Here is a 23,794-nt window from a genome sequence, read left to right as displayed (position 1 = left end):
ACGATTATCACTGCTACTACTACTACTAATACTATTACGAGTATTGCTGCTACTTCTACTACGATTATCACTGCTACTACTACTATTACTGCTATAACTACTACTACTACTACTACTACTACTACTACTACTACTACTACTACTACTACGATTATGACTACTACTAATACTAGTAGTACTTCAACTGCTGTTACTGTTAATACTACTGCGACTACTGCTACTACTACTACTACTACTACTACTACGATTGTGACTGCTTCTACTACTACTACTACTAATACTAGTACTACTACTACTACTGCTGCTACTACTGTTAATACTACTGCGACTACTGCTACTACTACTACTACTATTTCTACTGCTACTACTACTACTACTACTACCACCACCACCACCACCACCACCACCACCACCACCACCACCACCACCACTACCACCACCACCACTACCACCACCACCACCACCACCACCACCACCACCACCACCACCACCACCACCATTACTGCTACTACTTCTATTACTACTACTTCTATTACTACTACTCATAATAATAATAATAATAATAATAATAATAATAATAATAATAATAATACGAGTACTTCTACTACTGCTACTACTGTCAATACTACTGCGACTATTGGGACTACTACTGCTATTACTACTACTATTACTACTACTACCACTACTACTACTGCTGCTGCTACTAGTACTGCTACTACTAGCACCACTACCATTACTACTACTACTACTACTACTACTTTTTATGAAGGAAGGACGCTGGCCAAGGGCAACAAAAGTCGAATAAAAAAAAAATGCCCATTGAAATGCCAGTCCCATAAAAGGGTCCAAAGTGGTAGCCAAAAATTTAAGGATAAGTGTCTTGAATCGTCCTTCTTGAAGGAATTCAAGTCATAGGAAGGTGGAAATACAGAAGCAGGCAGGGAGTTCCAGAGTTTACCAGAGAAAGGGATGAATGATTGAGAATACTGGTTAACTCTTGCGTTAGAGAGGTGGACAGAATAGGGGTGAGAAAAAGAAGAAAGTCTTGTGCAGCGAGGCCGCGGGAGGAGAGGAGGCATGCAGTTAGCAAGATCAGAAGAGCAGTTAGCATGAAAATAGCGGTAGAAGACAGCTAGAGATGCAACATTGCAGCGGTGAGAGAGAAACTGAAGACAGTCAGTTAGAGGAGAGGAGTTGATGAGACGAAAAGCTTTTGATTCCACCCTGTCTAGAAGAGACTAGTACTACTACCACCACCATTACTACAGCTGCTACTACTACTACTACTACTACTACTACTACTACTACTACTACTACTACTACTACTACCACCGTTGCTACTACTACTACTACTACTGCTACTACTACTAATACCACCACTAGAACTATCACTACTACCACCATTACTACTACTACTACTGCTATTATCACCACCATTGCTACTACTACTACTACTACTACTACTACTACTACTACTACTACTACTACTACTACCACCTCCATTACTACTTCTGGTACTACTACTACTACAACCACCACTACTACTACTACTACTACTACTACTACTACTACTACTACTACTACTACTACTACAACTGCTACTACTACTCGTACCACCACCACTACTACCACTACCACTACTATCCCTAGCACCAGTGCCTGTATAATAGTGATCAGGTGTCACGGTGTGATGAGAGGAAGCCTTAAAAAGGAAAAACAAGTGTCTGTGTGGCAGCTTCGGCCTGACACACTGAGGCAGAGTCAGACACGTGCACAGTGTGAATACAGTGTGTGTAAGGCAACGCCAATAAACACTTCCTTGCCTCTTCACACACACACACACACACACACACACACACACACACACACACACACATATTGTCATAAAATATATTTTTTATAGAAATAGTTTTTGTTCATGGATTTACTGGAAGAGTATTGCGATGAGAACGTGTAGGAGAACCAGATGTCCACACACGCAGAGAGAGAGAGAGAGAGAGAGAGAGAGAGAGAGAGAGAGAGAGAGAGAGAGAGAGAGAGAGAGAGAGAGAGAGAGAGAGAGAGAGAGAGAGAGAGAGAGAGAGAGAGAATGCAAACCATCACTAATATAGTATTTAGGTTAATTCAGTATTTCTTTAGTTAACGTTCAAATACCACATTATCTGTAATTCATTGATTTGCAAGATGGCCGCCACTCACTCCTTATCGAGCACCAATATTGTGAGTAGCGACAAGTGGGAGATGGGACGCCATTTTGTTCCCAGGCAAACGCCGCGCGCCCCCTCGCTGCCAGCCGTGCCTGCTCTCATGTCTCTCTCTCGTGTTGAAGACACCTATTGTACAGTAAATACTGGCCCATACTTTCTCTCTCTCTCTCTCTCTCTCTCTCTCTCTCTCTCTCTCTCTCTCTCTCTCTCTCTCTCTCTCTCTCACACACACACAAACGTAAATGAGAAAGAGAGAGTGGGGAAGCAGAAAGAAGTGAGAGCGGAGGAGGAGTAAGACGAGAAGGATAAGGAAAAGGAGGAGGAAGAGGAGAAAGAGGAGGAGAAGGAAAAAGGGGAGGAGGAGGAGTAGGACGAGGAGAAGGAAAAGGAGGAAGAGGAGGAGGAGGAGGAAGAGGAAGAAGAAGAGGAAGAGTAAGACGAGGAGAAAGAAAAAGAGGAAGAGAAGTAGGACGAGGAGAAGGAAAAGGAAGATAAAGAGGAGGAGAAAGATGAGTATGAAGAGAGGCAAAGAAGGAAGAGGAGGAAGAGGAGGAGTAGAGGAAAAAAAATAGTAGGAAGAAGAGAGAGAGAGAGAGAGAGAGAGAGAGAGAGAGAGAGAGAGAGAGAGAGAGAGAGAGAGAGTGGAAAGTTGATAGATTCATGGTTCCTCTGGTCTCTCTCTCTCTCTCTCTCTCTCTCTCTCTCTCTCTCTCTCTCTCTCTCTGTTATTGCTTTAGCACTACTACTACTACTACTACTACTACTACTACTACTACTACTACTACTACTACTACTACTACTACTACTACTACTACTACTACTACTATTATCGAATAAATAGATTAATGCATAATACATGCAATAGTAACAATCAAAACAAACAAAAAGGGCCAAATGACATGAATAAATAAATAAATAAATAAATAAATAAACAATAAAACACAAAGAGAACAGACAACCGCCATCACCATCATCACCACCACAAGCACCACCACCATCACGACCCAAGCACCAATACCTGTCTCACTGCTCACCTTAATATAAGTATTTTCTCCCCCACACACACAACCAACTTGCCTGAAACCAATATTCTCAATCACTAAACACAACCACCACCACCACCACCACCACTGCCCTCGTTCGGAAGTATGTGTGTGTTCGGCTTCTTGACTTTGGCTTCGTCTTCGTCTGTTTATAAGAAGCGAGGCCGGAGTGTATGGAGAAGGATGAAGGAAGGGGAAGGATGGGGCAGGGAGGTTAGGAAGCGTGGGACACAAAAGGATACTGAGGATATTGGGGGGTGGGTAGGGGGATGAAGGATATTAGGAAGGCAATGTTATTTTGGCAAGGAGGAGAAGGAGGAGGAAGAGGAAGGAGGAGATAAAAATGTAAAAGGGATGAGGAGTAAACGGGTTAAAGGAGAGGAGATATGAAGGAAGAAGTGATGGAGGAATATGCTGAAGGAAAGGTTGAAAGAAGGAAGGAAGGAAGGAAGGAAGAAGCAAAGTTATTGATTTTTTTCTTTGTCCTCTTTGCTTGACATTCTTTTTTTTTCTCTCTCAGCGATCTATTTTCTTTAAGAACTCTCTTAAATATTTACTACACACCGACACACTTGAGAGAGAGAGAGAGAGAGAGAGAGAGAGAGAGAGAGAGAGAGAGAGAGAGAGAGAGAGAGAGAAGGGCACTCCAACACCCATCATTACTTCTCTACTTACTCTTCTTTCTTCTATAGCGCTTTCCTCCTTCTCCTCCTCATCTCCTTCTCTCGCGCCTTCTTCTATTTTTCTTTCTCCTCCTCTGGCTTTTCCTTTTATTTCTCTTCCTTTTCTTCCTCTTCGTATAACCTTACCACCACAACCGCCGTCGCCACCACTACCGCCGCCGCCCAGCTGATGGTCCTGTCCCGAGCTAAGGACGGTCACCAATGATTACTCGTTTCTGGGACAATCTTGAACCGCGTGTTTGCTCGCTACATCAGGTTACTGTCCCCCTAACGAGACTGTCCCCCCAGACCAGACCAGCCTTTCGTCTTACCAGCTCCTCTCCTCTAACTGAATGTCTTCAGCCTCTCTCTCTTCCCCGCAATGTCGCATCTCCTGCTATCTTCTATCGCTATTTTCTCGTCAACTGTTCTTCTGATCTTGCTAACTGCATGCCTTCCATCCTCCCGCGCCCTCGTTGCACACGACTTTCTACTTTTGCTCACCCCTATTCTGTCCACCTCTCTAATGCAAAAGTTAACCAGTATTTTCAATCTTTCATCCCTTTTTCTGGTAAACTCTGGAACTCCCTGCCTGCTTCTGTATTTCCCCCTTCCTATAAATTGAATTCTTTCGAGAGCGAGGTCTCAAGACACTTCTCTCATTTGTGTTAAACTTTTTTGGCTCTTTCTTTTCATAGGTATATATTTTGTTGCCTTTGACCAGTGCCCCTCTTGCATAAAAAGTCCCCTTCTCTATTACCTCCCTGGAAACTGACTTCGATTCTCTCCATCTCCATCCCTTCCCCACGAGCCCCACCACCCCCACTCTCTCTCTCTCTCTCTCTCTCTCTCTCTCTCTCTCTCTCTCTCTCTCTCTCTCTCTCTCTCTCTCTCACCAGGACGGTCCCAGGAGAGCAGAGTAGGTCATGTTTTGTTACAATCAGTGGTATTTACTTCCTTCCTCTGATGCTGATGGGGAACAAAAGTGTCCCTCGATGTATTTTTCCCGTGGTGTCTAATTGGCGATGGGGAAACAAATCAGTAGGGAAGGGAAAAAAAAAAACTAAGGAAAAGTTGAACTGATTAATTGACGGAGGGAAGAAAAGAGGGATGAAAAAGGTTTAGGAGGAAAGAAAATGGGTAAGGAAGGAATACTTAGGACAATGAGGGCAGATGATGGAGATGAGAGAAGCTTGTGTGAGGGATCAGAGAAGGAGGAAATGGGAGGGAATGGAGGAAAGAAGGATGGGACAGGGAAGAAAGGACGTAAGAAAAGAAGGGAATGAAGAAAAAAGGGGAAGATAGGAAGAAAAGGGTATAGAAAAGGAAAATAGTATAGACAGGAGGGAAAATACAAGAAAATAATAATGAAGAGAGGAAATGGAGAAAAGATGAATGGAAGAGGGAGAAAAGGTGCAGAGAAGAGAGAAAATGGAGAAAAGAAGGAAAAGACAGGAAAAAAGTGCAGAAGAAAGGAAGGGGACGGAGGAAAGAACTGGGACAAGGAGGAATGGGAAGGAAAAAAGGAAAGAGGAATGGGGCAAGGAGGAAAGAGTTTAGGAAGGGAAGGGAAGGAAAGAAAGAGAAGGAGAGAAGGATGGGATGGGAAAAAAGGTTTGAGAAGAGTTTCAAAGACAGATAAAAGAAAAATTTTAAAACTTATTAAACAATGCATATGTAAATTTAAGTTTCTCTCTCTCTCTCTCTCTCTCTCTCTCTCTCTCTCTCTCTCTCTCTCTCTCTCTCTCTCTCTCTCTCTCTCTCTCTCTTGGTGCAAATTAAATGCCGTTTAATGAAATCGCCAATGATTGCTTATCTTTAGACCATTACTCTTATTTTATGCTCGAGTAAAAAAAAAAAGAAAGAAAAGAAAAAAAGCTTAATTAGAAAAGTTTGCTGCTCATAACAGACGCTTAAGGCTTGTTCATCTTTACACCAAGTTATCTTTGGCAAATCTGTTTTTCATGGCTTTAATTAAGCTTTTTTATTTTATTTTATTTCCTGGGGGTGCGTGTGAATGACTTAAACACACACACACACACACACACACACACACACACACACACACACACACACACACACACACACACACACACACACACACACACACACACACTTTATAGACAAAATGACGAATCACATACTGCAAAATACACGAGTAACAAAATTTATACAAATGAATAATAAAGAAAATAACACATAGAACTGAAACACATATCTGTCTGTCAATTGTCTAAATAAAACTACAATGTCATTTTTTTTTTTTTAGGTAGAGAAATAGGAGACCTGAAAGGAAGAAAAAAAGAAAAAAAGAAGAAAATAATGATGATAATAATAATAATAAGAAGAAGAAAACTCAATTCTTTCCTGTATGATTGAACTTTCCAAGAACGACAAACGGAAAACACTCATTTAACACTCAACGTGAACCTTAAGTGTCGGTCTCTGTGTGTCTGTCTGTGCGTGCGTGTGTGTGTGTGTGTGTGTGTGTGTGTGTGTGTGTGTCTGTGTGCGTGTGTGTCTGTTTGAAAGGCGACAATCATCCATCATTTCCACGCTTCAGACAAACGGATGACTTGACAAGCCTTTCTGATTGGGAGAGCGAGGGCCAGAGTCAGGGAGGCGAGGAAATATAATGACAGACGACCAAGAGGAGGAGGAGGAGGAGGAGGAGGAGGAGGAGGAGGAACGGAAAAAAAAAACTATCAGTTTTCTCAGATTTTTCAGTGACGTTTTACAACTTCAACTCCTCCTCCTCCTCGTGGTCCTCCTCCTCCTCCTCCTCCTCCTCTTCCTCGTAACTACCCGCCATTTTAACCACTAAGAGAGAGAAAGAAAAAAATACTTCAACACAAAGCCTTTCACTGATCTATTCTCTTCCTCGTCCTCTTTCTCCTCCTCCCCCTCCTCCTCCTCCACCTCCTCCTCTTCTTTCTCCTCCTCCTCCTCTTCCTCGCGTTGTTTGAAGAGCCGTGCAGACGGACACTCAATGAGATAAGAAAAGGATGTCTTGGACTTTTTCTTCCCGAGTCTTTTTCTAAACCCTCCTCTGTGTGTCCTTCTCTCTGTCTCTCTTTCTCTCTCTCTGTCTATCTGTCCGGCTGGTTGGTTATATTGCTGGAGAAGGAGGAGAAGGAGGAGTAAAAAGGACGAATACAAAGGAATACAAAGAAAGTCCAAACAGCAACAGAGCTCCTTACTAAACTGTTTCGGTAACTATTCTACGCTATTAGTGGGAGAGACAGGATAATACAGACGCTCCTCCCCACCACTCTCATCACTCTAACCAATACTGCCCAGAAAAAAAAAAGGTTGTATAGGAAAACCACATGAATTTGAGAGGAAAGTAATAAAGAATTAAGTCTAAGAGGAGGAGGAGGAAGAGGAGGAAGAAGAGGAAGAAGAGAGAGAGAGAGAGAGAGAGAGAGAGAGAGAGAGAGAGAGAGAGAGAGAGAGAGAGAGAGAGAGAGAGAGAGAGAGAGAGAGATAAAAAGCTACTCCAATTTCACTTGTTAATCGTTAAGTCTGTAAAGATATGTAACAGGAGGAAATGAGAGGCAAGGGGGGGAGGGAGGAAGGTAACAAGAGAGAAATTAGAAGAAAGGAAGAGTAAAAAAAAGAAAGACAGGTAGGAAAAGAGGATGAGAGGCAAAGAAGAGAAGGAAGAGTAAGTAGAGAGACAGGTTAGCAGAGAGAGAGGAGGATAATATGAGAGAGAAGTAGAGATAGGCAAGGAAAGGGAGTAAGAACAGAAAGGAAGAACGGAAAACAGAACAGGAGAGATAAGCAAGGAAAGGAAGATAAAGAAGAGGAAGGAAGATAATAAAGGCGAAATTAGAGGTAGGCAAAGAAAGGAAAGAAAGGAAAAGAAAGGAAGAAAGGAAAAGAGAACAGGAAAAATAAGCAATGGCAGGAAGAGTACGAAGAGAGAGGAAGATAAGAAAATATAGAAATTAGAGGTAAGCAAGGAAATGAAGAGTAACACAAGAAAGAAGAAAAGAAGAGAAATGAGAAGAGGTTAACCAAATAAAGAGATAGATAAATATATATATATATATATATATATATATATATATATATTATATATATATATATATATATATATATATATATATATATATATATATATATATATATATATATATATATATATATATATATATACGAGTATATACAGAGAGAGAGAGAGAGAGAGAGAGAGAGAGAGAGAGAGAGAGAGAGAGAGAGAGAGAGAGAGAGAGAGAGAGAGAGACAGCTAATCATGGAGAAAGAATAGGAAAGGGAGTAGCAAGATTTCCACAGCCTTTCGTTCAAAATCATCCTAATTAAACGCTGCCACTTTGCCACTTAAGCAGTCAAGAGGGGAAACTGACGGACGGAGCTTTTAAACCTCTCAACTCCCCGCCACTTCAAGTCACACGCGTCGCAGGTCAAACGTAGCAAATCAAGTGGAAGCGAGGCCCTTTGCACCAAATCACTTGACCTCCATCACACGGACGCAAATGAAGGAGTTAAACAGAAAAAAAAAAAAAGACCAGAATCTATTAGTCGGAACTTGAAAGGCTGAAGGCTAAACATAGACGCACCCTTGACTGGCCACTGCGACACTGCCTCTCCCAGTAATCAAGATGAGAACGGGAGGGAGAGAAGTGCAAGGAGACGATGAGGAAACCGACACGTGGATGGGAGGCTGGGGAGAGAGAGTAGGGTAGCATTGGTGTGTTGGGTATTAGTACGAGACAAAAAAATGAGGAAAGACAGGCGTGTGGAGTGAGTACGAGTGACTGAAAGACTAGGAGGGGTTGGGGAGTGTCTGGAGATGGTGGAGATGAACAAGGAGTGACAGGGTTTGACAGGGAGTGACTATAGGAGTGCTTTGGAGTGAAGAGGAATGAAAATGGGAGTGATTTTGAGTGTTTTGGAGTGACGAGGTATGAAAATGAGAGTGATTTGGAGTGTTCTGGAGTGACGAGGTATGAAAATGAGTGATTTGGAGTGTTTTGGAGTGACGAGATATGAAAACGGGAGTGATCTGGAGTGTTCTGGAGTGACGAGGTATGAAAATGAGAGTGGCTGGGAGGCTTCTGGAGTGAGGAGTATAAAAAAAATATGAGTAATGCTCTACAAACGGTTTACAAATAATAATTAGTTTCTATAGAGGATTATTTGATTTTATAAAATAATTGAATATTTCAAACATAATATTGTTAAAGGAAAATAACATAATATAGAATTAACGCTTAAAAAATCTAGCCAATAAAATTTATAGTTATTACATACCAAAACTATGAAATAATAAAAGATAAAACTAACTAATAAAACTAACCTCATTAAAAAAAAGTTGCTTATTGTTAATCAACGACTTAAAAATACAAAAATATAAAATAAATAAAACTGCCTACATAGCTAAAAGTCATAAAAATGATAACACAACACTTGACTAAAATAATATCACACAAAATGATCGACATGCCCATGATTTTGCATACAAGTGTGTTAGCCACATTTGCCAAAAATAAGTTAGTGGTGGTATATACATATATATATATATATATATATATATATATATATATATATATATATATATATATATATATATATATATATATATAGAGAGAGAGAGAGAGAGAGAGAGAGAGAGAGAGAGAGAGAGAGAGAGAGAGAGAGAGAGAGAGAGAGAGAGAGAGAGAGAGAGAGAGAGAGAGACTAATAAAAGTATTTCTTAACCTGAAAAGAAAGAAAAAAGCAAACATTAGATGTGTGCAGTGTGTCATCCTTCGTGGCTTACCCAATGTTTCCTGACGGCGACGCGCGAGGCAGGCGAGGAGAGAACCAGAGATGAAGGGAAGGATGTCGTGTGAGGGGAGGGAATGTTTCTGTTGCTACTGCTGCTGTTGTTGTTATTGTTGTTGTTGTGTTGGTTATGTGTTGTACTGGCCTAACAGGACACCCGCGTAAGCTCAGTAACACAGTCAAGCCACACAGACGGCGGTGTGCCATTGCTGTAACACTTCGGAACCTACAAGGCGGTGGTTTGGATTCAGTTTTGCTTTTCCTGGGTTTTGTTTGCGCGTCTCCAAACAAAGGCCACGAGAAGCAAAGGTGTGAATCCAAACGACTGCTTTGTAGTGATGCGCTCCGTGTTAGAGCAGAGGTGACGCCCTCACTGTGACTGAGCGCTGGCGTCCTACGAGGCCTGCACGCAACACACCACCTGCACAACAACAACAACAACAGCAACAACAACATCTACCACTACTAGCAGCAGCAGTAGCAGTAGCTGTAGCTAGGAGTTCAGGACTGGCACGTGGCCGTAAGGGGAATCTTCCTTTGAGGGAGGAGCAGCAGATGACCTGAAGTCTCATGGCCTCATGGCCTGGGCCGTCTTGTTCATGCTCAGCCTGAGGGCCTGACCTGTCACAGACCTGCCCTCAATGACTTGGCGGCGTGGTTGGCAGGGTGGTTGGCGCCACCCTCAACCCATATACCCACCATTGCAGAACATGGCGGCGAGGCACTGCTGCTTTCACTTCACCTTGCCTCCTGCAGGGCTGAAGTAAGGCACAGCCTGGTGTGATGTAGCGGTGCACGTCAGCACCTGCACGAGGGCGGCCAGCGCCACCTGCCTCCTGAAGACGGCCACCCCGTTCGCCACGCAGCGCACAGTGACGGGGGTCTGCCGTCCTCCCCAGCAGCCCAGGCCCATCTTGGCTACCTGGGCAGGACTGAGGGTTCCGCTCCCCCCAATGGAGAAGGTGAACGAAGCACTGCGGCGCAGCACCCGGCCTGGGAGGGGACAGCCGCACACTCGCTGAGTCACGGGGCAGCCTCAGCCGCGCGGGGACACGCAGACAGTTGTTCTGTTGTTTCGTTGTGACGTCTGTCCGAAAAAGAAAATCCTGTTGCGTTGTGGTTCTGCGCTGAACAAATTTCATGGATGGAGTGAATGAATGAGTGTGACATCATGGTGACTCCCTCACCTGCACACACACCTGAGGGCGCCACAGTGAGGCTGTGACGCACACGCCGCGCACAGAGAGAAACAGAAAGAGAGAGAGAGAGAGAGAGAGAGAGAGAGAGAGAGAGAGAGAGAGAGAGAGAGAGAGAGAGAGAGAGAGAGAGAGAAGGGACAGCGAAAAAACAGAAAAAAGGAAAAAAAAAACAGGAAAACGAAAAAGGAAATAAAAAAGGGAAAAGGGAAAAATAGATGTAGGAAACGAAGCATTTTTCCACCACACGAGCGCAGAAAATGAAGACATAATATCCGTTCATTTTGTATCATTAACCTAACCACGCTGGCCTGCCCTAGATAGCGGCAAAATTTACCGTTAATGTACAGTACTACACATCCATTGTATTACCTCCTGCACTTTACTACTAACCTACACCCTCCCTGGTACCGCGGCTAGTGTAAACAAAGGCCACACACCGCCAAGGCCTCGTCCTCTAAATATTTAAAACGATCTCCCAAAACCTGCTTCTTTTTACGTGCAGTAGAAGAATGGTATAAAAAGATTGCGTAAGGGAAGCCATAAGGAAAATGTTTTGGCAGAATGCTATAGTGTTTTTGCTTGGTGTAATGGAGACTTATTTTCTTTCTCTGTCTTCCTTTAAATATTTAACACGATCTCCCAGAACCTGATATTTTTTTTTTTTTCAGTACAGCAGACGAATGTTGTAGAAAAAATGACATAAGAGAAGCTATAATGGAAGAATGGTATAGTTTTGTTGCTTGGTGTAGTGGAGACGAATTATTGGTAGTTTTTCTCCCTGTGGCTTCTGTTCGAACAAAGAAGATCTGGTATAGAAGAGTTGCATTAAGAGAAGCGAATAAAGAAAACGAAAAAGAAGATTAGACAAAAAAAAGATTAGGCAGATTACACAAAAAATAGACAAATTAAACAAAAGACGATTAGACAGATTAGACAAAAGGAGATTAAACAGACTAAACAAAAAAATAAATTAAAGAGATTAAACAAAAGAGGATTAGACAATTAGACAAAATAATAGACAGATTAGAGAAAAGACTAGACGAAGTGGACAAAAGATTAGACAAATTAGACAAAATAAGATTAGACAAAAGTACACATACGGATGACGGGTGAAAATATGTAAAGTACCTCCATACAGACACTGCCACGTGAAGACCTAAGAACTTGAAGCAACTTCCCTAATTTTTTTACGTTCTCATGTTCACCTAATCTCTCTCTCACATAATTATCATCCCTCGACCTGATCTAATTTTAATCCAATTCAATCCTATTCAGCCCTATCCTATCGCATCCAGACCCCCAGTGAGGTCTTCCCAGTCCTTAACACCCCCCCCCCTCACTTGCACAGCCAGCCCTTGGGAAATCAGGGCTAAGGGACGACTGTAGGAGAGTCTTCTTATGGTACAGTAGGAGGTAGAAATCCTACTCTCTCTCTATCTCTTTCTCTCTCTCTCTCTCTACTCTTTCCCCCTGATTTCTCTCTCTCTCTCTCTCTCTCTCTCTCTCTCTCTCTCTCTCTCCTCCGTCCTAATCTTTCGCCATTCTTCTTATTTTTTTTCCTATTCTCACTTTCCTTGTTTCTCTCTCTTTTCCTACTCTTGTTTTTGTGCATTCTCTCTCTCTCTCTCTCTCTCTCTCTCTCTCTCTCTCTCTCTCTCTCTCTCTCTCTCTCTCTCTCTCTCTCTCTCTCTCTCTCTCTTCTTACCTCTCATTTCCTCCCTTCACATATCTTTACAGCCTCTCCCCCTCCTTTCCCCCTCCTTTCTCTTTTCTACACCTCTTTCCCTCTCTTTCACACATCTTCATATTCTGTCTTCCCTTCCTTCCCTCCTGTCCTTATCTCCCTCCCTCCCTCCGCCCATCCTTCATATGTTTATCTCCTTTCCTTCCCTCCTTCACACATTCTTATCTTCCTCCCTCCTGCATCCTCTCCTCCTCTCCTTCTAACTTGACGCGTAAGGAAAAAGAAGGAATGTATTATTATTATGCTGGGACGAACATTTTTAAAACTTCTTTCTTTTTCTTCAGTTCTTCCTGTTTTTTTTTTTCTTTTTTGGTTCATGTTTTCATTCCATTCGTAATATTATCGTTATTGCTATTTTTGTTATTCATTATTGTTATTATTACATGTTGTCGTGATTATCAAAACGGCTTCACCGTCACAAACGACAACAACAACAGCAACAACAACAATAACATCAACAACAATAACTGGTACCCCTCCTATATAAAAACAAAAGCAACAACAATTACTACTACTCTTACTACTACTACTACTACTACTACTACTACTACTACTACTACTAGCACTCCTACTACTACTACTACTACTTTTTTTTTTTTTTTTCTACTACTACAAAAGAATAATACCTCCACCCCATGTTTATTGATATGTCAATTAGGGGCTCCATTACTTGGAGGTCATTAGCCCCAGCTCCCGCTAATGACTGTGGCATCCAACCATATCTAATACTCTATAATATACACATTAGTTGTTAACTATAAATTCATTCTACCTCTACTCTATCTACTCTTATGCCACTCTCCACCACTGTAGCCTCGCAGTCGAGGCCTCCTAAGTCTGCAGGTATGGGAGTGGAATGCCTTGTCCCCCTGAGACACAGGAGGGCAGATCTGAGGAGGGAGAATGAGAGACGGCACCTCATCCATGCGACGACATGGCTCCTTGGCTGGTGCTTCTTTTCTGCCATTAGGTCGGCTAGTCTTGAGTAGAAGCACTGAGCCTTGGAGCCCATCCCGCCAGATGTGGTGAAGACCAGAGGTGTGAAGCTGCCCTGGTCAACGTGTTGGATTCTCTCCCCATATGCTCGGATCTTCTCCTGCTCATTCTTGCGGTGGGCGGCCTCCAGGGAGAGTTCGTGGTGACAGGCGGCCATCGGGTCAAAGATCCGTATGTCCATGAATGCTTTCTGTCCCCTTGTCCAGAACCCTCGTGCACTGACGTCGACTCGAGCCTCGTTGGTGGTGTTGGCTGTTCTGTAGCGCAGGTGCTCGCCGTCTAGCGGCAGGAGGGTCGGTTCAGTGGAGACATCGTGGCACACCTCCCTGAGCATGCTGGCGGTCAGATCTCTCACCTCATCGTGCCTGATACATACGAATCCCCCCTTTTTGCACGTCATGGTGTGGTTGACGTCATTGGGGGAGCCACACACACAAGTACTGGGGAGTCCTTCCATCGGCCAGCCGTACCTCAGAGCAATGGCGTCGACAAATTCTTGTTTGTTGAGGCTGAAGCCCTTCGCTCTGATGGGCAGTGACGTTAGCCAGTTAGAGGCTCCCGTTTCCTGTGCAGTGAGGATTTTTCTCACTGTGGTTGCAGGCAGGATGTTTATCAGGTCTTCGAGACAGTTTCGTTGATGTTGTTGCCTATCTCTAGATATAATTCGTCCTTGCTCAGTGACTGCACTTTGGGCTATTTCACCATGTGCGTCCTGAGCAATGATCTTCTCTGTGAGGGACCTGGTGAGCTTGAGGGAGTTGAGGTTCTCCACAGTCGCCAACTTCTCAGGGGAGGTGATTCCCATCCCGCCCAGTCTTGGTGGAAGTTCGAGCAGCGCCCTTTCCCCATCTCCGATGGTGTGGTATCTCAGTAACGCTGGGAGGAAGGTGTTCCTTATCGAGACCTCCAGTGGTGCAAGGAGAGGGCTGATGCCTGGGATGGTGCGCATGGCGAATCTCCATCGATGCTGCAAGCCGTGGGTGTAGGCAGAGTAGGCTGCATGAGGCTCAGTCCTGGCCATGTCAGACAGGACTTCCACCTCATGTATCCACTCCTTCACCTTTTCTCCTATGTACTCCTTCTTGAACTCCTCTGTTCCGATGACAGCACCCAGATGCCGTTGTCCATCCTTTGTTATTATAACTCCACTGCCACTGAAGCTATCCACTGCACTGTCATAGTGTTCAGGCTTTACAATAAGGACGGACTTAGCGGCATTGGGTGTGTACCCTATGATGGGACCATTGTCGTTCACTAAGCCCCACCATTTTTTCAAGTCTGTTATTTTGCCGGCCCCTGACAGGTCATCCGCGTACGCCACTTGCTTCACACTCGTTTTCTCATATGAGATAACTTGTTGCAGCACTGAAAGTCCGAGGGCGTACATCGCCATGGCCACTGGGTCACCTTGTGTTGTCCCTTCCATGGACTTTAACACCTTAACACTATTACCACTATTACTACATATGTACAAATCCGAGGGGTCACTATATGTGTTTTCTACATATTGTGCCAGAGAGGGACATTTTACTCGAATGTTGTGAAGCATTGTTTTTCTGTTAATAGTGTTGAAAGCGTTTTTGGGGTCCACTAATAACACCGCTTCACAATTGTCTTCACTGAACATTTCCCCTCATAGCGTGGATGGCGGCTTCCCCTCCTGCCTGCTGTTCCTGCACATACTTGCAGGTTCCCCGCTGCCCTCCTTACGTCGTCCTTGACCACCGTCATGACGCATTTACCCACGATGCGTCTTATCACCTCGCCGATGCCAATTGGTCTGCATCCCGGCTTTTTGTCCAGCGGGATTAATCGGCATGCTGTGAGAGCCTCGACGTGGTGACAATTTGTGGTGGCAAGCTTCCTCGCCAGTGCTGCCAGGGCGCCGCATAGGTCGTTAGCGGCGCTGCCCACTACTACTACTACTACTACTACTACTACTACTACTACTACTACTACTACTTTCACTACTACTACTACTTTTACTACTACTACTACCGCCACTACCACTACCACCACCACTACTACTACTACTACTACTACTACTACTACTACTACTACTACTACTACTACTACTACTACTACTACTACTACTGCTGCTACTACAAATAGCATAAGAAAAATTAGCAGCAGAAAAGAAAAATTCGCATCAGAAAAGAGAGAGAGAGAGAGAGAGAGAGAGAGAGAGAGAGAGAGAGAGAGAGAGAGAGAGAGAGAGAGAGAGAGAGAGATCGTTGTTTTCCATCTTATTATGATTTCTTGCACGCCATCACGCTTCCTTGCACCTACTTTTCTCCCTCCTTCTCCTCCTCCTCCTCCTCCTCCTCCTCCTCTTCCTCTCTTCCCTCTCCTCCTCCTCCTCCTCCTCTTCCTCCTCTTCGACACAACACGGCTGCTTCATCATTCAGGGAGCGGCGCCCCCACCTTAGGAAACCCTAGATATGACCACGAGAGTACTGATACGGGTGGGAGGAGAGGGGAAAGATGGGGGGTGTGAGAGAGAGAGGGAAGTGCTTAAGGGAGCGAGGAGGGAGAAGGGGAGAGGTAGGAGTAAAAAATATGTTGGTTATTCTCTTCCACTGCTGAAGGAAGGAGGAGGAAGGGAAGATGGAGGACGAAGAAGGAGAGGAAGAGAGAGATGGAGGAGCAAGGAGAGAAAGGGTGATGTGGGAGGAAGGAGGGAAGAGAACCGTAAGTAGGTGGAGGAAAAGATTGGTAGATTTTTCTTTATCTTTTTCTCGTTCTCTTTCGTTTGTCTGCTTCCCTGTTGATTAACTTAGTGCTCTCTCTCTCTCTCTCTCTCTCTCTCTCTCTCTCTCTCTCTCTCTCTCTCTCTCTCTCTCTCTCTCTCTCTCTCTCTCTCTCTCTCTCTCCCTTATATATACCATTCACTCACTTTTCGTTTTGTGATCTTTTGTCTCACATTTTACAATTCTCATTCACTTTCTTTCTATCTCCTTCACTGCTTTTGCTCTACATTTTGTCTTTCCTTCAGTCCTCCTTTCCTTTATTTTTTTTCTCTCTTTCAATCCCTCTTTATCATATTTCTTTAATTTTCATATTTTTCATTCTTTCTTTTTTTCTTTTGCACATGTCTGGTATCTCTTTGTAGATTACCTCTTTTTCTTTCCTCCCTCCTTCTCTTCCCTCCGTCTCACCATCTTCCCTCCCTCCTGTCCCTGAATCTTCCTGTACGTTCTCCCTTCTCTCCCTCCCTTCCCTCTCTTTCTTCCCTCTCTCCTTCTCTTCTCTCCCTGCTTCCTGTCCTTCCTTCCCCTTCCTTCCGTCCCTCCTTCATCATTCTCTTTCTTCCTTCCTTCTTCCCTTCTTTTCTTTACGTCCCTCCCTCCCCCTTTTCTTCCCTTCCTTCTGTCTATCCTATCCTTACATCTTTCCTTTTCGTCCTCCCTCCCGCCGTTCCCTCCTTGGATTTGCGACTCCCAGACCACAACAGGCGCTGCAAATGTTTCACTACGAGCCGAGAAAACCTAATGATACCAACTTCTGAAGGAGTTTTCGGTCCGTTCTGTTCACTGGAAACTTCGTGGAATCTGTTCTTGCTTACAAAACACTTCACTCTTCCACTGTTCGTTCTTCCACTTTCTTCTTCCCCGAACTTCCAACTACAAAGTCGTAACTCGTAACTCTTTCTCACGACCACTTTATGTTACTAATCACTCGCTAATTCGTCGTAAACTTGTGTGTTTCTTCCTATTTTGTACTTTGTGGTTTTCTTTATTTAATCTTTTTCTCTCTTTCGTTCTTTTTTTTTCTTTCTTTTTGCTTTTTCCCGTTCTTTGTTCATAGTTTTCTGGCTCTCTTTCCTTCTTTTCTTTGTTGTCAGTTTTTTTGTTTTTCTCCCTATCCTTTCTTCAAAATATTTCTGTCCCCTTTTGTGTTTTTCATTTTCAGCTTCTTTTTTTCACTTATTTCTTAATCTTCGTAGAAAAATTTGTCTGTGTTTTTTTTTTCCTTCGCTGTCAGTTTCCTTTTAGTTTTTCTTCGTGGTATTCGTCCAGAAATTTGTGTATCTCTTTGTTTCCCGCATTCTGTGTGTCCGTCTTTGTTTTCACTTTGTTGTACTCTTCCTCCACTCCACTTAACGTTAGTCTCCCAATAACCTCCCTCAAGCTTTGTATTTCTGTACCTGCTTCGTTTTCTCTTTCTTTCCTCCGTCGTGTTTTACACTCTTCTCCTTCTTCTCCCTCCTCCTTCTCCTCTGGTCTTATCTCCACACCACTCACTATAATTCTCTTGTTTTTCGTAGAAACTCTACTTTCCTCCTCCTCCTCCTTCTCTTACTCTTCCTCCAGCGGGTGTCATGCTCGTATTCATGAGGCACTTTCATATTCATGGTCCCCCGGGGGACGAAAAAAGTATCTCTGTTCATCCAGCCAACACCCCCACCACCACCACCACCACCACCACCACCACCACCACCATTCTCCCCTCCTTTTTGTTTTCAATTAGTATACTCTTAACCACTCCACTACTACACCATTACTACTATCATCACCACTATAACAAAAAAAAAAACATTAACTATTTTTCCCCACTCCACCACTCACGTCTTTTTTTAAATTAGTATACCTTTAACTGCTCCCCTTCAATTCCCATCATCATTACCACCATTACCAGCAGCAGCACTATATACTTCACAAAATAATATTATCACCCATTACCTTTATTTTCTCCACTCTACCAATTCTTTCACTCCCTCTCCCTTTTTTTTATCTCTCCCTTTCTCTCTCTCTCTCTCTCTCTCTCTCTCTCTCTCTCTCTCTCTCTCTCTCTCTCTCTCTCTCTCTTGAATCTTCACTGGTACACCATTGTTTGGGATACTGTAGTTATAGTGCCTCTGTGTTTCCGCTTGTCTGTGATTTTCATTATTTTAAGAGGGAGATTTCAAGACACTCCTCGTAACTCGAAATTTACTCAAGTGCCGAATTCTTTATGGCGTTTTTTTTTCCCCTATTTCTTGTTGCCTATTGCCAGAGCCCTTCTTACATAATAAAATAAATAAAACACGAATAATACTTGATAATTTGCGAGTTTATAGTAAAAAAAACTGCGTAGGGGTGAAATAGTTTGACCCTTAATGCTTCTCCCCCAATTCCCAACTTCCAAACTTCACTTTCTTATTCTACAAACTCCCCTACTACTGCTCTATTTCTTCCTCCGTCCCTGTGAAACTCAACTCCCCATTCTATACTGTCACCCCGCCTCACACCATCTGACCCGGCCCAACCTCGTATCTTTGTCTCCCTGCCACCCGGCCATTCTCCTCTCCTCCTCTCGTTCCTACAGGAATACGAGTAGATGGGCGTGTATATCCCTTGGTGGTGATGGTGCTGCGTGCGATGTTCTCTTGTCTTAGGGTGGCCACCACTATACTGGCGGGTTCTCTCTCTCTCTCTCTCTCTCTCTCTCTCTCTCTCTCTCTCTCTCTCTCTCTCTCTCTCTCTCATAAAGTCACCCCCCGCCGCCTTCAGGGTATTGGAAGGCAAGGGTTCAAGGGTTCAGGAGATTACAGGGCGTCTTGTTGTCATGTTTCGTGAATAATTATCGCCGTGTTGCTCTGAGCGGGACGTAATTGATGTCACGGTGGTGGTGGTGGTGGTGGTAGTAGTAATAGTAGTAGTAGTAGTAGTAGTAGTAGTAGAAGTAGTAGTAGTATAGTAGAAGAAGTTGTTGTTGTTGTTGTTGCTACTGCTCTTGTTGTTGTTGTTGTTGTTGTTGTTGTTGATGATGTTGTTGTAGTGGTCTTCAGTACTATCACTAACACTGCTACCTACACACACACACACACACACACACACACACACACACACACACACACAAACAAACCAAACAAACAAACAAACAAACACACACACACACACACACACACACACACACACACACACACACACACACACACACACACACACACACACACAGACACACACACACACACACACACACACACACACACACACACACACACACACACACACACACACACACACACACACAGACACACACACACACACACACACACAGACACACACACACACACACACACACACACACACACACACACACACACACACACACACACACAGCTAACATCACCATCACTAGCACCACCGTCAACATCAACAACAACAACAACAACAACAACAACAACAACAACAACAACAACATCACTTACTGCCAACCCAAACAGACCCACCACTTTACCAGTATAGCCAGTAACACCACCAGTAACACTTCTTTGCTTACATTACCACCATCACCACCACCACCACCGCCACCGCCACCACCACAACTATCGCCACACTTTACGCCTTTTCAGTGAATTTAGCGTACAAATGCTCTCATTTTTCTATTAACCCACGAGGGGAAATAAAAACACACAGACCCTTATCCTCCAACCGTCCACAGTTCTCCCCTCACCTTAAAAGTGGCAGCCGGAGGGGTCACACACACACACACACACACACACACACACACACACACACACACACACACACACACACACACACACACACACACACACACACACACGCACACACACACGCACGGCCACAAAGCGACAGGACGCCAATAACTGTGAGCCCTTCCCCTCTTTTTCCCCTCCTCGTACACACTGTTCCCCTCACTTGCCTCTTATTCCTTTCTTCATCACCTATTTTCCTAGCTCCCTTTTCTGTTTTCGCCTTTGTGTTAAATGTTTTGTCTTGTGTCCCTCTTCTTTTTTTTACATCCTTTTGAGTTTTTTTTTTTCCTTTCTTGTCCTTTGTGTTGTTTTTTGTTTTATCTTCCTTTCTGTATGTTCTCCTTCGTTTTCTTTTTTCTTTTCACATGTTGTTTTTTCCAGTTTTATCTCCTTTTTTTTATATTTTCCTTATTTGTGTTTTTCTTCTTTTCCTTTCCTTTGTGTTATTTTTTTCTTTCTTATCTTGTTTTTTTCTATTATCATCATTTGTGTTTTTTTTGTTCTTTTCTTTTCCTCTTTTCTTTTTTTTTCTCTCTCTCGTATTTTCCTCTTCCTGTTTTCCTCCTTTAGTGTTCATTTATTTGTCTTAGCTTGCCTTCCTATTTTCTTCCTTCGTGTTCTATATTTTTTTTCTATCATATTGTTTTTTTTCTGTTTAACTCCTTTATTATTATTTTTTTTTCCGTTTTGTTTATCTTTTCAGCTTCTCCTCCTTTGCATTGATTCTTTCTATAATTTTTCCCTATTTTCCTTTTTATTTTATTTTTCTCCTTTGTGTTATTTTTTCCTGTTTCCTTCCTTTTGTGCTTTCTCCTTTCTTTAAATTGTTCTCATCTCCCTTTTTATTTTTTATCTCTTTTGTGTTAATCCTTATTTCTTATCCTCCTTTTTAATTTTCTCCTTTATATTATTTTTTTCTATATTTTTCCCTTACACCCTTTTTCATCTTTCCCTTTTGTGTTATATTTTCCGTTTTTTTCGCATTTCCTATTCATAGTTTTCATTATAAATTTACATTCACTATCACATTTTCCCCTCTTTTCTTTACATTCGTATTTAATTTATTCGTTTGATTATTTTTCAACTCCCACATAACACTTGTTTCTTTTTTTTTCTTTCCTTTATTCCCCCTTTCTTATATATACACTATCCCCTCTAATTTATTTCCCTCAGGCTCCCCTCAATTTACTTTCCATAACTCTTGACTTCCCCTCACTATCCCTCTCCCTCTCTCCAAGGTTATATTTTCATTTATTTTCTTATTACTTCGCTCCTTACTCTGCATCTTTCCTCTCTTTTACATCTTTGTTATTTTTTCATCCTTACAAATTTCCTTCCAGTTTCTTTATCTCTCTTTCTCTTTGCTCTGTCATTTCTTGATTTTTTTTTCCTTTTCTCTTCTTTGTAAGTTATATTCTTTGTTTTTTTTTCTACATTTATCTTTTCTCTTCACTAATATGTTTTTCCCTTCTTATATTAGCTTCTTCATCCATCTCTTTCTCTCTCTCTCTCTCTCTCTCTCTCTCTCTCTCTCTCTCTCTCTCTCTCTCTCTCTCTCTCTCTCTCTCTCTCTCTTACACTTATCACTAATATTTTCTTTTATTTTTCCATTCTATTTTTAATCCTTTCCATTTTGTAATATTTCCTTTTTCCTGTTATCATCATCATCATCATCATCATCATCATCATCATTATTATCATCATCATCAACATCATCATCATCATCATCATCATCATAAATTTTCCCTCATTCATCATTCTATTCACTCCACCATCCCTATTTTTCTTCCCTTCCTTGCTATTTTCCTGTTTTCCCCTCCCTCATTTTCCCCTCAATTTCTACTTGAAGAATCACTTTTAATCCTCCTTTGACTAGAATCTTCTCCTCTTTGCCTCTCCCTTGTTTTCCTCTTTCCCTCAATATTTCCTCCTTTTTTCCACGTTAAAATTTAATTATCTCCTTCTTCCTCTTCTCCTTTGTCCCTTTTTCTCCGTTTTTTCCTTCTTCCCATGCTCATTAAGCCAGTCTCTCTCTCTCTCTCTCTCTCTCTCTCTCTCTCTCTCTCTCTCTCTCTCTCTCTCTCTCTCTCTCTCTCTCTCTCTCTCTCTCTCTTCCTTATTTTCTACCTTGCGACATATTGCTTCCGGTGTCAAGAGTTTTACCTGCAAATAACGTGATAATTTTCGCCCATGGTTAATGAGCTGCCTCAGGTGTGTGTGTGTGTGTGTGTGTGTGTGTGTGTGTGTGTGTGTGTGTGTGTGGTGGAGGGAAGGGAGGTTATAAAAGGTAAGTACGTCATATTACATGCTAACAATATTTTAATTCTCTCTCTCTCTCTCTCTCTCTCTCTCTCTCTCTCTCTCTCTCTCTCTCTCTCTCTCTCTCTCTCTCTCTCTCTCTCTCTCTCTCTCTCTCTAAGTGTGGATAGCAGTGCTCGCGTGGTCTAAATAGATCCTGAATAAATTCTCTCTCTCTCTCTCTCTCTCTCTCTCTCTCTCTCTCTCTCTCTCTCTCTCTCTCTCTAAGTGTGGGTAGCAGTGCTCGCGTTGTCTAAATAGATCCTGAATAAATTCTCTCTCTCTCTCTCTCTCTCTCTCTCTCTCTCTCTCTCTCTCTCTCTCTCTCTCTCTCTCTCTCTCTCTCTCTCGCTCGCTCGTATCATATAATAATCCTCTTTCCTCCATTATTCCCCTCTCCCCTCCATTCTCCTCTTCCATTTTCCTCCTCTCCTCTCATTTTTGGTCTTCTTCTCATTCTCTCCACATTCCTGTTCCTCATTTCCTTCCTACTTCCTTGCTTCTCTCTTTTAATTAGATGTCTGCTTTCCTCTCTTTCAGTTTTTCCTTTTATTTAATCCATTTTTTCTCCTACTTCCATATTTTGTTTTTCTGTCCTACTTCTTACCCTCTTCCTCTTCCTCTTTGTTTCGACTCGGCACTTCTTTCTTCTTTGCTTTCTTTCCATAAACTACTTCCCTCTCACTACTTTCCCTCTCTTTCTTCTCTTGTTCTCTTTCTTTCTTTCCTTTTCCATTCTTTCCCCCTCTTTTATCACTCCTTTATTTCTCCCTGACACTGCTCTTTCCCTCTATCTTGTATTCTCTCCCTTCCTTCTTTCCTCTCCAGTCCTCTTGTCCTTTCCTTTCCTCTATCTGTTTCCCCCTCTTCTATTTCTCTATTATTCATTTCCATTCCTGCTCTTTCTCTCTATTCTATACTGTCTTCCTTCCTTCCTTTCTTTCCTGTCCTCTTGTCTGTCTTCCCTATCCTCTCTCTTTCCTCTCGTCTACTTCTCCTTTATTCCTTCTTGACTTAGCTCCTTTCCTCTGTCCTGCACTCTCTCCCTTCGTCTCCTGCTCTCTTCCTTCCCATTCTCTCTTTCCATTCTTCTACTTTTCCTTCATTCCTTCTCTTCCTTTCCCTCTATCCTACAGTGCTTTCCTTCCTCTTCTATTCTCTTCCCTTTCTACCTTTTCCCCTCTTATATTTCTCCCTAATTCCTTTCTTCCTCTCCTGTACGCTTGTCTTCCTTCGCTCTCCCTTCTCTTTCCCCTCTCCTGGTTCTCCCCTCCTTCATTCCCCTTTACCACACAACCATCCACACCAATACCCAATCCTCCCACCCACTTCCCCTCTATTCCACTTCCCTTCCCCTCGCTTCCACTCCAC

This window comes from Scylla paramamosain, unplaced genomic scaffold (assembly GCF_035594125.1).
Source record: "Scylla paramamosain isolate STU-SP2022 unplaced genomic scaffold, ASM3559412v1 Contig44, whole genome shotgun sequence".
NCBI classification, from domain to species: domain Eukaryota; kingdom Metazoa; phylum Arthropoda; class Malacostraca; order Decapoda; family Portunidae; genus Scylla; species Scylla paramamosain.
Note: the sequence above shows the minus strand (reverse complement) of the source record.